General features: G+C 34.4%; 1 pseudogene; it reads left to right on the forward strand.

Moving 5' to 3' along the window:
• Nucleotides 1-1,437: 1,437 nt before the first annotated feature.
• Nucleotides 1,438-1,556, forward strand: LOC120590664 (uncharacterized; annotated as a pseudogene).
• Nucleotides 1,557-15,801: the final 14,245 nt, after the last annotated feature.

A 15,801-nucleotide genomic window follows, 5' to 3' on the forward strand; every position in this document is an offset into this window, starting at 1 on the left:
TGTAAGTATGTCTGTAGGAATAATAAGATAAAGTTAGTTCTCTCTAGATAAAGTTTACTTTCATCAATTGCCCTCATATGCTTCCAATCTGGACAACTCTATATTTGATTAATCAGCTTCTGAACTCTAAATATGAATCAGGTCACAATTTCTCAAGGAAATTTATTTATTTTTTTCATCCAGAGCCTAGGCTAAGATATAAACAAAATGTTTCTTTAATTCCCCACTGATGATTTAACAGATATTTATCCACTTTAATGATATACTAAACTATTGTAAAGATTAAATTATGTAATAATAAAGTCTTAGTAATACTAATAGCAGTTGTACTAGCCATAGTAATAATAGTCATGGACTTTGTTGTTTACGATTAAATCAGAAGAGTGGGTAATTTTTATTCTTTGTATAGTTAAATACAAAGTCTGGCATATATTTGATATTCAGCATATTTTTTATTAAAACATGAAAAATACATGTATAAATTTAAAAATATTCTCCATGCCTTGATATAGTGGTTTTAAAAATATTTCTAGCTGCAGAAGTGGTTTCCTGTGAACAATTTTTTTTTTTTTTTCAAAAGTTGTTCATTGAATAATCCCACCCTCTCCATACTTCCCATGGTGGAAAAATAAAGTATGATTTTGTGCTTCTGGAGGGGGACAACGTATCAGTATTTACCATATTACCTTGTGCTTTATAATTCACTAGGAGACAAAAGGGAGATGACATCTGAGAAGACATTGAAGAGACCTGTGTGAAAGGGGTGGGTGGGGTGCCAAACATTTACACTTTAACTAGAAGAGATCTATATTAATCAGAAACTTCTTTTAACTTAATCAGAGAAGATTTTTTAGAATAAATGCATAAAGTTTCAGTAGTGTTAATTAGTTTCCACAACTCCTTTCCCACCAGTTACGAACTTGCCTCTTAACAAAATAGGCTAACTTGATGCTAATTAAACTCTTGGGTTACATTTGTGAATATGTCTATTTTCAACTGTGAATAATAATTCTAAAACCATAAGTTCATATTTGTTTGGAGTATATTTGTCTTTGTAGTGTAGTTGTCATTTTTATAACTGGATTATTTTTTTCTTACTGAATTTAATTTTTATATTAAAAGCATTATGACAATCATCCTTGCAACATTTATTTAATGCCTGCTAGGTAACTTTTCTAATTATTATCTTGTTTTATTCTGTTAATGAAAAAAATTAAAATAAAGAGGCCCAAAATGGTATCTCTTGTGCTAAAAAGCCCATGATATCAAACTTAGATTTAATAACTGGTCTAATTGGAGTTTCAACTTCTCCCAGAAACATAATGCTAATCTACCAAAAAGGAATTTTTTGGATAAGCACCAGGAAGGCATTCTGTCACCTGGGCCCTCAACATCCCCCATAGTAAAAAAAGACAATCTTCAAGGCAAAAAACCCTCCCCTATGGCTATGCCACCCTGAATGTGCCCACTCTTGTCTGATCTCGGAAGCCAAACAGGGTCTGGCCTGGTTGGTACTTGGATGGGAGACCACCTAGGAATACCGGGTGCTGTAGGCATTAAAAACAAACAAACAAAACCTCCCATTCTTATCCCCCAAAGAAAAGGTGTCCCAGCCCCAAAATAACTCTCCCTTCTTTTGCTGATAGCTCTCTTACCCTTCTCTTCTTCCTATAAAAACCTTCCATTTTGTACAACTCCTCATAGTTTCCTAGTTGCTAGACAGAATGCTGAACGATTTATGAATCGCTTAATAAAGCCAATTTGATCTTTAAATTTACATGGTTAAATATTATTTTTTTTTAACATAAAACTCACAAAACTAAAAAGTAGGCGTTGCCATTAATTTTCCTTTTTATTTTTTTTCAATAGGTCTTTTGAGTCTAAAGAATATAGGTAAGCACTCCAAAGACTCACATCTCCTAGTTCATTATTTAAACTCCAGATATGTTCGGTTTTGAAACTCTTCTACTTCTGACACAAATTCACTTAAAGACGCATGGATAATAAACTATTAGTCCGGCTTTAAAAAAACTAGTATTAAAGTTGATGCAATATGTTACTGTTAAAATAAATTTCCCTGTACTGGATGATACAATCGTGTAACTGTGTAACTGTGTAACTGTGACAGCATAACTGTAAATCTTCTTTAAAATGACTTTTTCTCTTTTATTTCTTGATTTAAACTGGACTTGGGCTCACTTGCTTCTTTTCTTTCTTTCTCTTTCTTCATACTGCACTACCACTCCCTTAATCATTATGCCCTTAGGTCACCATCAAATAGTCTTAGAAACAAAGCCTCAGGTCTGTTGACCACAGAAACAGTTTTTTGTCAAATTAAACAGAAGATCTTGCAGCTCCACACCCATGAAGATGGAACAACCCTACTGACATCCCTTTGAAACCAAACAGAATGATGCCATTAATGACATCAGATGTAATGATGGACTGCCTCTTATCCCAACCCTGACCAATCAGTAGGGCCCACGACCCCAACTCCCTCAGCTACTAATGAATTTTCCCCTATATAACCTAGACCCTAGAGAAGCGGTCCCCAAACCTGTTGGCACCAGTGACTGGTGCTTCTCTGAGAATCTAATGCCTGATGATATGAGGTGGAGCTGAGGCACTGGGGAGCAGTTGTAAATACAAATGAAGCTTCACTTGCTCACCCACTGCTCACCTCCTACTGTGAGGCTCCATTTCTACCAGGCCATGGACCAGTACAGGGCCAGGGTCAGGGGTTCGGGACCCCTGCCCTAGAGGCCATCAGAGAGCCAGGTTTCTGAGTGCTAGCTTACCTGTGTCTTGGGCTTGGCACCATTTCCTTAATAAATCTCTAATTTCTTTGCTACAAACTCTAGCCCATCTTTCTTTTGGTTCTGACATGTGCAGGGAAAAGGAGCCCACTGAAGTTGGCAACAACAGACAGTATAAGATTCTAGAATAGAAGTTGATGTTTTACAGAAAGTATTAACAATGAGCCTCAAAAGTTTATTTTTTTTTTAAATTTTTTGTATATCTTTCCTGAAAAATTTTAAACTTTACTACTTTCCCAGTGCAATGCTTTTCATGAGTTAGTAATTATCTTTTAACTCCACTATGTTTAAATGCATATCACTGAGCTGGATGAATGTAGTCATAATTGGCATAATAGGTTTTCCTCATTCGCTTGTTCTTGTTTATCAGTTCAGAGAAGAAAATGTCATTAACTCACTCTAAGTTTAGCAGACAGGTTCACATATCTGTTTCTGCCTTTCTTCGTTGGTGTCCTTCCCTTACTTCTACTTCCTTTAAAATTAACTCACTCTCTTCCTGCATCAATCTTATATGAATTTGTTGAAGGCAGTCCTTCCCACCCTGGCAGTCCTTGACTTTTAGTGGATGGACACTAGGTTTCTTTGAATGGAATGAAATTCCCCTGCAGAGTGAGCCCTGGAGCTTTCTATTTCTAGGCTACTGATGCTTTAACTATGTCATAACTGCATAAGTAATTAGTTAGATAGCACAAACTTGAATTTTATCTCACATTAAATATTTATGGGCTTCCATTACTTGATTTAAATTGATGGAGACAGACTTGATGACCTACCTGAAACACTATGCGCATCTGATTTTAATGCTGTTATTAATTTCTATTTTGAAAATGCAGTTCCAATCCCAATACTTTGTCCCCAAACCTCTCGTGGTTTTCTACTACTAAGAGAACTAGATGCTTAAAACACACTCATTCATACCCAAACCACCCCAGCAAGTGGAGGTCCTACAAAATTCTGTGTAGGAAAATAGAGGGTATGAAACTTTTTAACAAGTCCTCAAGATATGAGCTTAGGCACTACTTTTTCCCCACAAAACAATTCTAGAAACACAGAAATTGTGTTGATTCTAAACATTTTATTTCTCTCTCCTGTATCTACTATCGTTTCCACTATATTAATTCAGAACCTCGTATATCTCATTTAGGCTATTTCAGAACCATTCTAACTCACTTACCTGAATCTTACTGCTCTACCTCCAGTCTATCTCCCACTTTATAGCCAGTAGGATTCTTTTAGCAGAAAAAAATTGATCATGTCCTTCCCCTTCCTACCCTACTGTTAGTCTAAGACCTGCACGTGCCACTGTCTCTAGCTCCTTGCCCTGCTCCTCCTCCACTCTCATGCTCCTGCTATGTCAAATCCAATTACGCAGCCTATTAACTAACCTCACCGCTCTTTCATTTGTGTCGAATGATCCCCTCTGTTCGTTCATCAGGAAAACTCTTGTTTATTGCTCAAAGTCCTGCTCTTATCATTACCTCATCTTTAAAGTTTTTATTATTGCCTTCTGCCAATATTGAATTAGCCATCCTTTCCTCCGAACTATTTCTATTGTCTTGAATGCAATTTCCCCTGTGTTTACACTGTACAATAACCAATGGCATTAGGGTTATTAGTATTTATTAGTCTAATTTTTCCATCTTATAACTCTTCAAGGCAAGAAAAATCAAAAGACTGTTCTGAGTATCGCCATACATCAAAAAATTTAATGAGGAGAAAGCATAATTAGACAGACAAAACCTTTGTCTTTTTTGACATGATATGCTAGTGACTATTTTACTCATCTTTGTTATTCTGAGACAGAGAAAGCACAAAGATATATTTGTTAAATGAACAAATGGGTAAGCCATTTTCTTAAACAGATATAATATCCACCATGAAGAGATTTCAATCTATTTTTTAAACCAATTTAATTATTTTTTATTGGGTTTGAGCAGTATTTTCAGAAACCAAATAGCAAAGGATGTCAATGTTATCTCCAAGCCAAACTACTAAAGGAGAGGTAATCACCCAACTGAAGACTGTGTGTGATCTTAGGTATGAAAGGCAGACAGGCAGACATGCCTCAGGGTGTCTTACCCATCCTCCATGCAGCTCTCAAGAGGTGAGTTCACATAATTCTACAGACTCTATTATAGCCATGTCTAGACTTGCCTTGAATAGCTCCGATAATAGCAAATCCCTCACCTCCCATCACAACTTGTTCCATTAAAAATTGTAAATTTTTTTACCAACCAAGAAAAAATGTAAGTGTAGATAGAATTTCAGAAACAACTTGCTATTTCACTTATATTGATAAAAATAAGACTTTTTTTAAGTGGATTTCCAATATTCTAAATGACAAGGAAAGAAAGTACTTCTGTTTCTAATAGAATAGAAGACTATGGAGGAACTAGAGTTCATATAATCCAACATCATCGTCTTACACATGGGGTACTGAGGTCTAGAGCAAAATACAACCTATTCAAGGTGAGCTAGCTATTTAGAGACAAATTAGAAGTGGAATCTATATCTTTCCAATTCCCTTTCCACTGTACTATTTCCTTGAACAACTTTATCTAGGCAAGGTTTCATCTAGTTTTTTGTCTCTCTTACATGTCATAGTCTCCATATTAAATATGTATATATATGTAAATAAATATAGATATAGAGATAGATATAAATTATTTTATAGTTGCTTTTGTGACAAAATAAACTTCAGTAGTGTTAATGTATTCACCCCGCTTCCCCTGTCCCCCATCTCATTTCCCCTCCAATCTGACCAGGTAAACTGTGATCACCAGTTCAGCCTTTCCCATTACCCTAGTAAGAGCTTTTCTCTTTCTGTTTGGTTCCTGAAAGATTTTATGATGGGGATTTAAACAATAGGTTTGGAATGACAGACTCTGAGAAGTAGAGGAGGAAAGAAATATTAAGGGAATACAATTATACTAATTTACAAGAATCCAGAGAGAGTGAAGGGGTAAAGTCTATGAGATGCCTTTTGACTGAGAGAAGAACTTTTGGTGATAGAAGATGGGGATGGAGAGAGGTCAAATGATGCTCTAGATGGTGCTGAGTGGAAGAGTTTTAAAAATGGGGAGACGTCTGGGGTTCTGGCTTAAATACCTTTTCAGATCTAATAAAGAGTGAAATTTTGTTATTGTTGTTATTATTATTTGAATGTTTGAACTGTTTCAATAAATGTGGCCTTGCAATAAAACGTGTGGCTTCATTTGGGCTAAACAACTCAAAAGTCTTGCACGAGTAGGTTTAAATACATTTAAGAATATTAGGTTCTAGACTAGTATTTGTCAAACTATAGCCTAGTTTGATACGACCCATGATCTAAGAATGAATTTGTACATTTATGTAAGAATTATAAAAACAATTACAAAAACAAAAATAGTAAACTGTAGGCAAATTTTAAAAGTTTATACTGTCTGGCTCTTTACAGAAAATGTTTGCTGAGTGACTTCTATTCTGGACAAAGGGCAAAGAAGAGCCTTGTAAGTTCTAAATATTTGGATTTTAAGCATTCTCTTGAAAAAGGGACTGAACATTTGCCAGCTGTAAGATTTGGGCAGGAGGAGCCAACCTATATCCAAAATGAGACAATCAGGAGTTGGGAGACTAGGCCAGTGCTCTGCCAGGAGACTGGGATGCAAGGATTAGGAGGATCCTGTGACTGTCATCAAGAGGCTTAAAGGCTAAGGAAAAAAGTGAAATATTTCATAAGTTTAGGAAACATTTATTAAACAGGGTTAAGGTAAGTTTCCATTAATATTAGTATAAGGGCCACCAAAGCTTTGGAGTTAAGTCACATGACTTCAAAAAACAAGTCACATGACTTCAAAAAACATCAATTTCTTCTTAAAATGAAAATAAAATTGATAGCTTCTTTATAATACTGTGAGAATTAAATTAGGTAACATATTAAGTACCAACCATTCATATTACCTGGCACAGATGAAGTGATAAGTAAAAATTATTAAAATGTAGACATTTAGGGCTTTTTTTTTGTAAGTTTAATAAAATTTTCCAGTTCTTACAACTAGATTGCTGAGCAACTGACATCTTTCAGAGAGCTCAGTAAGAGAGCTGAGAAGCAAATGCTGAACTATTTTAATGTACAGGAAACATGAGACACTTATTTTCCTTCCTACATAGATTCAGATACCAAGATGAGTTAGGCAATCACTGTCCACCTATTTCTTTTTTATGGGAAAAATAAGAGTCATTCAATCTCAACCTGACATTTTGGCTCCTCCCTGATATATCACCTTCAAATAATTACACAAGTGACACACTTGGTTCTGTTACTGAGTTATAGAAATATCCACCTAGATGTGAACCCCAATGGAATTTCTTTGAACTACTCTGGTCAATCACTGTGTCACTCATACATGGTTTATTATGCCTAGAGAAGAGATGTTATAGTTATTCTGGCATTTGTCGGAAGGAAGAGTACACTTTCTAACAGAAACCAGGGACAATATTAATTATAATAAGTATTACTCACCTTACTATCAGTGTAAGTAGTGAAAATATATATATATATATACATATATATATATGTATATGTATATGTATATAATTATTTCAAATGCCTCGCTCTTCATTTCTTACAGCTGTATCTCCACTGTTAATTAGTACCTAAACTGCAAGGACTCCACCGAAGACAAAGGGTCAGTATGTAGTTAATATGTCTGTGGTGTTTAATACTTGGTTAAAACAAGTACATCTAACAAACCAAACACAGAAAACACAACAAACACAAAACTGAAAGATTAATAGTTTGCATTAAAAGCTTTGTCATACTCTCCCTCTGCCCTTCAAAATGTCAAGGTACCACATGCAGGAGCCACTTAGTAATTTTTTTTCTTTTTTTTTAATGAATGACTAAATGAATCTTATACCAGGCATGTGGGGAAGATGATCTGGTTATCTTAGCACCATTTTATTTTATTCATATCTATATTTGAGGAAAAGCTGAAATAAGATTTGTTACACCAAACTCTCTGACAGCATAACATTATTTATACAGGTAAGGTATGGGTAAGTAAGTGAGTTAATGCTGCAATATTTTAAAAAGCCAGCTGTTCCCCAAGCAGAAAAATTGCTGGCTGTCGTAAATGATCAATTGTATATAAAGGTCCAAGCTTTGCAAATTCTACATAAGATATTCCATAAAGTTATCCACCTACCTAAATAAGCTCATTTCAGCAACCAAATTGTGGGACAGAGTTTCGGTTTCATGCTTAGAGATATGTTTCCCTTACCCTAGAGTGTCACTAAATTAGAAATGTCAAAACCCTTGGGGGCACATGAAAAATGCATATTATTTAACATCTGTTTTTCACTTGATCCCAATGGACCTGATATTTCTCCAAATTGCTATGTGGAAAACCAATTTAATTTGATGGAGGTATGAACAGAGATGTACAAGCAAAAAGTAGAATACTTGCCTTAAAGTTAAAATAGGAAACTTTGCTTTGTATTGTTAGTCTTGAGAAAAGCTTCTAGGAATATTGTTTTCTTTTTAAAATTCTATTCATTTACTTGTACCGATGCCACGCTGACTCAAATCTATAAGTTCTAGTTCAAGAAGCATTCCAAGATTGCACCCTAAAATATATTTTTCAATTCTCTGAAAACCTAGTGCAAGTTTAACCTGTAAGAGTAGATAATGGAAAGATGAAAGTTTAGAAGTGGATAAATTAAGTTGAAGGCACAACTCTGTTTCTTAATAGCTGCATAACCTTGATTAAGTTATTTGACCACTCTGAGACTCAATTTACTTATGCAAAATGGGAATAATGAGTAGTCATGAAAATTAAATAAAAATAAGGGATACAAACACCTCAGTAATCATAAATGCCTAAGCAGACCCTAAGAAATGCTCATTCTCTTCATTTTAAAATTGACTATTCTAATTTTATGGATTTATTCTAATCCATAAAATTAAATCTTAGGTGATAGAAATGATGACTGCTCTTGGTCTCTTCCTGTTTGATAATGATGCGATTCCATTTTTATAAATATTTCCTATGTATCAGTACTCTTCACATATCCTAAATTTTAAAGACTCAGAAAAGCATAACTTTGACTATCAGAACACCAAAAATTAGTCCAAATGCAAGAAACAAAGCATATCAAGACTATGTTAAAGGAAAAAGTTGGCATTCTAAAAGAAGATGGACTATATCCCAATCCATCAACCCCCTGATCATTTCTACATTTTCCCTGATCTCCCCAGGGGGAGGTGGCAGATTAAATTTAGCACAATCCATCCTGCAGAAGGTTGTGTGCACACTGATAAGAGCACTGAGCAGCGGGAGAGCATTGTCTGCAGCTTTTCCCTAGAGCACTGGCTATTTATTTCACTTCTACCCCAATACAGCAAAGACATTTACTAAATTTTGCCTGATGCTGTCATAGGATCCTTTGAAAAGCACTGTTTGCAGCAGACTGAAATGGTTGGCAAAGGAGGAGGCCTTGAAACTAGCTCACAGGCTGCATTGGCATATGTGGGATTTCTTGGGGAAAATTATCCCTTCACTGGGCAATTAAAATCCATCTGGTTATTCTGCCAGCTGAAGAATTCACTGAATTCAGTGCCAGCTACTATCAGGTGTGGATGTCTCAAATTTCCTTTGAATGAGATGTTGGGAACATTTATTCCATAATAATACATCCCTTGAGGAATGTAGTTGAAAATACAGAATAATATAAGAAGGTCAAACAATCACAGAATGGTTTAGCAGGGATTCTTCACCATTTTTGTACTCTTAACCTCTTTGACCATCTGGTAAAGCCCACGATTCCTTTTTCATAATAATATTTTAAGTGTATAAGATAGATACATAGAATTGCAAAGAACTAATTATATTGAAATCAAATTATAAATATTTATTAGTGTCTAAAATAATAAGTTCAAGCAGCAGGAATAATACCTAATGCAATTTCAAAATAGTGATGAGTATAAATATCTCAAGATATATGCAACATATTTAATATGATATAAAATTATTTTATTTTGATTTGTGATAAAGTCAGAGGAATAGTTAACACCAATAGATTTGTTGCCTGCATTCCTAAATCAAGTAAATGCTTAATTTTTAATGCCAGTAGTAAGCAAATGGCTCAATATCTTTAAGAAATCATTCCAATGACATTTACAAACTGTTAAAGCATAAAAAAAGAAGAAAATAGCTCTCATTATTTTAATGAAGCAAGCATACATTGATACCAAACCCAAAAATGACTGGCTTAAGCTATTTTATTCCAAAAATATAGGTATGTGTCAATATTAAGAAATACATTATAATTTGCATTAGTAAAATAAGAAAATTACATGGGCATTTCTCTCAATGCTAAAAGGGCATTTAAATTTTTTATCTAAAAATAAATATAAATATTTCACTGATTTTATAAAGTACAGCTATCTAAAATTCAAAGAACATTATACTTAAAAGAAAAACATTAGTTGACTAATCCAGAGAGTCAAACAATGATAGTTATAATCACAATTACTATTCAGTATTTTTTAGAAATAGCAGCCAACAAATTAGAAAACTAGAAAAGAGGTGTAGTATAAAATTTGGAAGAATAATAAATATGATTGCATAATTGGAAACTCAGATAATGATCTGGAAAAACTATTACCAATAATAAAATAATTTTTGTAAGGTTCTAAGCACAACTGTCTTATACATAAAATAATAACTTTCATATATGTAAATAATAGCCAGTTAAAGCACATAATAAAAGAAAAATACTCCTTTCAGAACAGCAGTAAAATAGATAAAATAGTCAGTATTAAATATAAAAAGTGTCAAGATCTATACAAAGATACATTTTAAATGCTCCTGAGGTACCCCAAAATGATAAGAACAGACAAAAAGGCATAAAGAGAGTTTGGATGGGAGGAAGCTTCAATATCAAGTGATGTCTGACCTTCCTAAGTTACTCCATCAATTCATCATGAGACAAATACCATACAACATCAACTTCAAACCCAACTTTTTCTCAGGTGGAAAGTAAACAAGCTAGTTATAAATTTTATATGAAAGAAGAAACAAGAATCATTTGGTAAACAAGTTGGTGTTTAGGTGTGTAATGTTACTAAATACTGTAACATATTCCACAACTTTAATAAATGAAGCAATGTGATAATGGCAAATAGAAAGTCACTGATTTAGATTAGAAGTTGAGAAATAGACTAAAATATGTATTGGAGTCTAGTGTTTAATACAGATAGCATCACAAATAAATGGAAAAAAAGGATAAAGTATAATGAAAAGTTCTGCAACAATTTGATAGGCACTTGGTGGAGGGGGAGAAGGATACTGTTATATCTATGCTTCATAATATCCAACCAGATTCCAAAATAAAGAAAAATCAAACATGTAAAAATATACTTTTGAGAATAAACCCATAAAAGTATTGACTGAAAACTTGTATTGTTTAAAAACAGTATCAGGACGCAGAAGACATTTATAAGGATAATGCAAGACTCATAAGCCATTGAAACAATGTTTAATTCAGCTTTCTAACTACATGTCAAAAAACACTATAAGTAAATAAATGAATAGGAAATATATATTCAACTTATCAGAAAAAAATAGAAAATTGGCTTCAATAAGGCTTCAATATATCTTCAATAAAGAAATAAGAAAACTATCCAAAACCAATGGATTAGAAAAAGAAAAAGAGAGCTAATACAGAAAAAATGCAAATGATTCTTAAACATATGAAAAGATGTTCCGTCTCATTCAAAAACAGAAAAAGAAAATCAAATTAAATTATACTGACATGTAATTTCTAATCTATTCAATGGCCAAAATAGAAAAAATTCACAGTGTTGAGGATCATATAGAATAATAGGCATTCATATACTTGGTAAGAATAAAATTCACATGACCTCTGTAAAGAACAATTTGACAATAATTACATGCTCAATTATTAACAATGCAAATAATTTTATAGATTTTCACTATTCACTTATTATCTGTCACTGTCAGCATGTATATATTAGCAGATGAGCTTTTTAATCTCTTCAGAAGTCTGTATTATCATTGACTATAGGGAACTCATGGAAACTATTCTAAAATGGATCATAAAGAAACATACATATGCATTATACTCATTTATTTATTATAGAGTTATTTAGAGAGTACATAGTAGGTAAGTGAGCAGAATTAGATAAATTGAGATAGATGGATAGATGGATGGATGGATAGATGACAGATAGATAGATAGATAGATAGATAGATAGATAGATAGACAGACAGACAGATAGAATACATTTCATCTCTCCAAACTTCATGTTGCTATCCTAACCTACAATGTGATGGTATTTGAAAATGGGGCCTTTGAGAGGTGATAGGTCATGAAGGTGGAACCCTCATAATGGGATTAGTATCCTTGTAAAAGAGACCCAAGGGAGCTCTCTTGCCCCCTCTCTCCTATGAGGACATGATGAGAAAATGGCTGTCTATGAACCAGTACAGTACACAAACTATCATCAGACAAGGCTGGTACCTTGATCTTGGATTTCCCAGTCACCAGAATTGCGAGAAATAAATGTATGCTGTTTAAGCCACCAGTCTACAGTCTTCTGTCACAGCAGCCTAAGCAGACTAAGATAAATGAAAGATAGATAGATAGATAGACAGACAGACAGACAGACAGACTCCAATTGGTTCTGCTTCTACATCACTGTCAGCCCCAACTACAAGCATACACAAACACACACACTTCTCCCACTCAGATCCTAAAACCATAGTTTTAGTTAAAGAGTCTTACAATAATATGGCGTGAAAGAATTTTTCAGAGTGATACTTTCTCCTAAGACAATATTTTTCAAAAAATGGGATTCAAATATAATGTAGATCCTAAAATCAATTTGGTAGGTCACAAACTATTTTATTTGAATAGAATAAAACAAAAGAGAACAGAGAATGGTGGTATATATAAACTTAGACTTAAATATTGTTTCATGGTAATTTTGTTAGTTTAAATCATAATTTCATAAATGTATGGACTGGGTTTTGACATAAAATATATTTCTTTAAATTAGGCAAGATAAGAAGTCAAAAACATGTGAAAATTCTTGCTAGATTTTAGGCACCAAAAAGCAGGTGGAAGGGTTTAATCTCAGATCTAGATAAAAAAATCATTTTTCAGGGCTTTGAAAATCATATTACAGGAATAGCAACTAATATTTACACTGAGTTTACTAAATGTTTTTATATTCATCTTTCATTTGATCTTCTAAACCATTTCTTCATCAGAGAAAACTGAGATTTAGTGGAGTTGAGTGTCTTCCAAGTTCATTCAGCTAGGAAGCTATGAAAGATTTGGGAACCCAGCCTAGGCTAAATCCTATACCTTCTTGATTGACAAATATGGCAAGTCAATTTAATCTTTTATTTATTCACTCATTCAAAAAATGTTTATTGCATATTCACTGGGCTTCAGACATAGTGCTGAATACAGAGAATAAACTGAAGGGCGCAGCAGACATGCCCTGCCTTATTGGAGTACACAGTCTAACATCCTTGGGTCTAGCAATTGGCAAAATGTGATTGGACTTCAATGAAGTTTAACTTCTTCCTGAGTAATGATCTTGCTAATACTTGAACAGAATTATGATATAGATATAAAAGTAGACATGGAGATTTATAAGATCTAAATCCTAGGATTGTTGGAAGGATTAAAAATAATACAGCAAAAATGCAAGGTCCTATGTCTGGCACCTTACTGCCAATATCATTATCTATTATTGTCAATGAATTCTGGGGAATACCTGCCTACAACATAGGGACTCAGAGAACTTTACATAAATGTGAACAGTGATAGATATGAAGACTCCCTAATAAGCGCCTGTCAAGTCTCTTGCATGTATAAACACAAATTTGTTACCCTTGGCAAATATAAGCATAAAAGCTGTCTACTAATAATATGTTTAATGAGACAATAAGAACAACATAGCACAGAAAAAACTGAGAGCTCAATATTCCTTCAGCACCAAAGCATTTCATTTGTTCCATTTACAGAAGTATGTAAAGCCAAGCTTGCCCACTATTGAAAATTCTCTTGATTCAGCAGTAAGTGCTCTTACTTAAGGCACCCATAACTTAATTACTGAGGTTTAAGTTGTGTGGCAACAGGTGTTTGTTTGTTTGTTTGTTTGTTTTGAGTTCCCTTTAAACATTTACCCTGACTCCTGATCCTTTCATTCTTTAGAATTTGGCATCCCCAGAGTAAAGATGGGAAATTGTGTGGAGTTAGGTGGTGGTTGGAGGATATATCTTTGCTAAAAGAAGAGAGTTTCCACTTCCCCATAATAAAAATTCTATGACTTTTTCTAGAAAAAAAACCTACAGTTACTATGGGATAGGTTTATATAAGGTCTGACATTTCAAAGTGAGGCATCAAATATTCTTGCCTGCTTAATTTTTGCAATCGGGGACATTTGTACTTTTGAAAAGGTAAAGAAAAAGAAAGAATGTGTAGAGTCTATTTTCCCCTATCCTTTTTGTCAACCCAGTCCAGACTGGAAAGAATTCCCTGAGCAAAGGCTTTCCATGAGGTTACAGTGAAGGACCTAAGAAAGCAAAGAGAAAAGGTTATTTTATCTGTGTTAAACATATCAGCCTTGAGAGTATAATACACATTTTATATTGGGGAAAGATGTGAATGTTTCCAGTCTACTTTGATAGAAGGGTAAATTTACTAAATGCTGGCCTCAAAATTACCTTTCATGGACATTCATTTATTATCCCTTGTGTGCCCTGCCCTGCCCTGCCCCACCCCAACCTCATCTCAACTCAAGTCATTAACTTTATTCAAAGACTGAACAAAAGAATGTTCAGGAATCTAGGCTTATGACTTATAGAAAGTTCAACAACAAACATGGTTAAGTGGGTGACTCCACACTAAGTGTTTCACATCTCCACCACCCTAACTTAACTCCAAGCTAGAGCCTTCCTTCTTTTCTGTCTGGCAGCATCTGACTTCTCTTAGTAAGGTCTTCCCCTAGACTCTCTCTATGTGATCCAAATACCCTTTTTCCTACCTAACGCATTTCAAGGAAAAAAAAGTAACAGTTTAGACATTGAAAAAGGGAAAGCTGACACATAATACATCACAAATATGGTAACAGAATCGGTTATTTTAAGGAGAGCGGCATTCTCTAGTAAAGCAATATCTAAAAGCTTTGTTTATAGGGGTAATATAAATATAATTATTATTCATAGATAAGCCTGATTAATTGTAGTTGGTTGACCTTTGTACTAGGAGTTATCTATCAATCATTTCTAGAGAAGAACACAAAATCCAGAAAGAAAAGAATCCAAGCGAGTTGCCACCAAGGCCTCCCTGACCTAATGATGCCTTTTAATTAAGAAAAAAAAAACTCTCCTCTACCCTGCTAACCCCAAGATTTTCTAACTAATTAGAGAAAAAATTTCCTCACATACCCCTCACTCTACCACTCCAAGTTACACCTCTACCACCTTTGGGTATCATTTGGTTTTCAGAGCTCAGATAGATTTCAGCTCCCATCCGACCCAAAACTATTGGGCAGTGCCCAACTGTTCAATACTACCTCCCTTCCATCCAGAATTAAGGTTGACATCTTTCAACCTTAGAGTCAAAGCTCTTCTCCTTCTTTTCTAATCAGCTGAAACAGTTAAATGAGAAAATGGTCTGTGCTGAAGAACCAAGGATTTCTAAGATACAAAGGGAAGGTCAGAGAGGCGCCAAGAACATGGAAATGGCAGGAGAACGGAGGTAAGAGAATAGTTAAAATGATCCAGGCCTTCACAGAGAAGGAAGCAGTGTGGGGCCACATGCCAAATCTCCGAAGAGCTGAGACTTAAGTCCCACATTGGTAGATGTTATATAGACAATTTAGCAGGACTTGTAGCTCTAGCATGACATTTTCCTACCAGTAACTCTGCCCATCCTGCCTCCACTAAGTAATTTAGATGCTATT

This window comes from Pteropus medius, unplaced genomic scaffold (assembly GCF_902729225.1).
Source record: "Pteropus medius unplaced genomic scaffold, Ma_sr-lr_union100, whole genome shotgun sequence".
Classification (NCBI taxonomy): Eukaryota; Metazoa; Chordata; class Mammalia; order Chiroptera; family Pteropodidae; genus Pteropus; species Pteropus medius.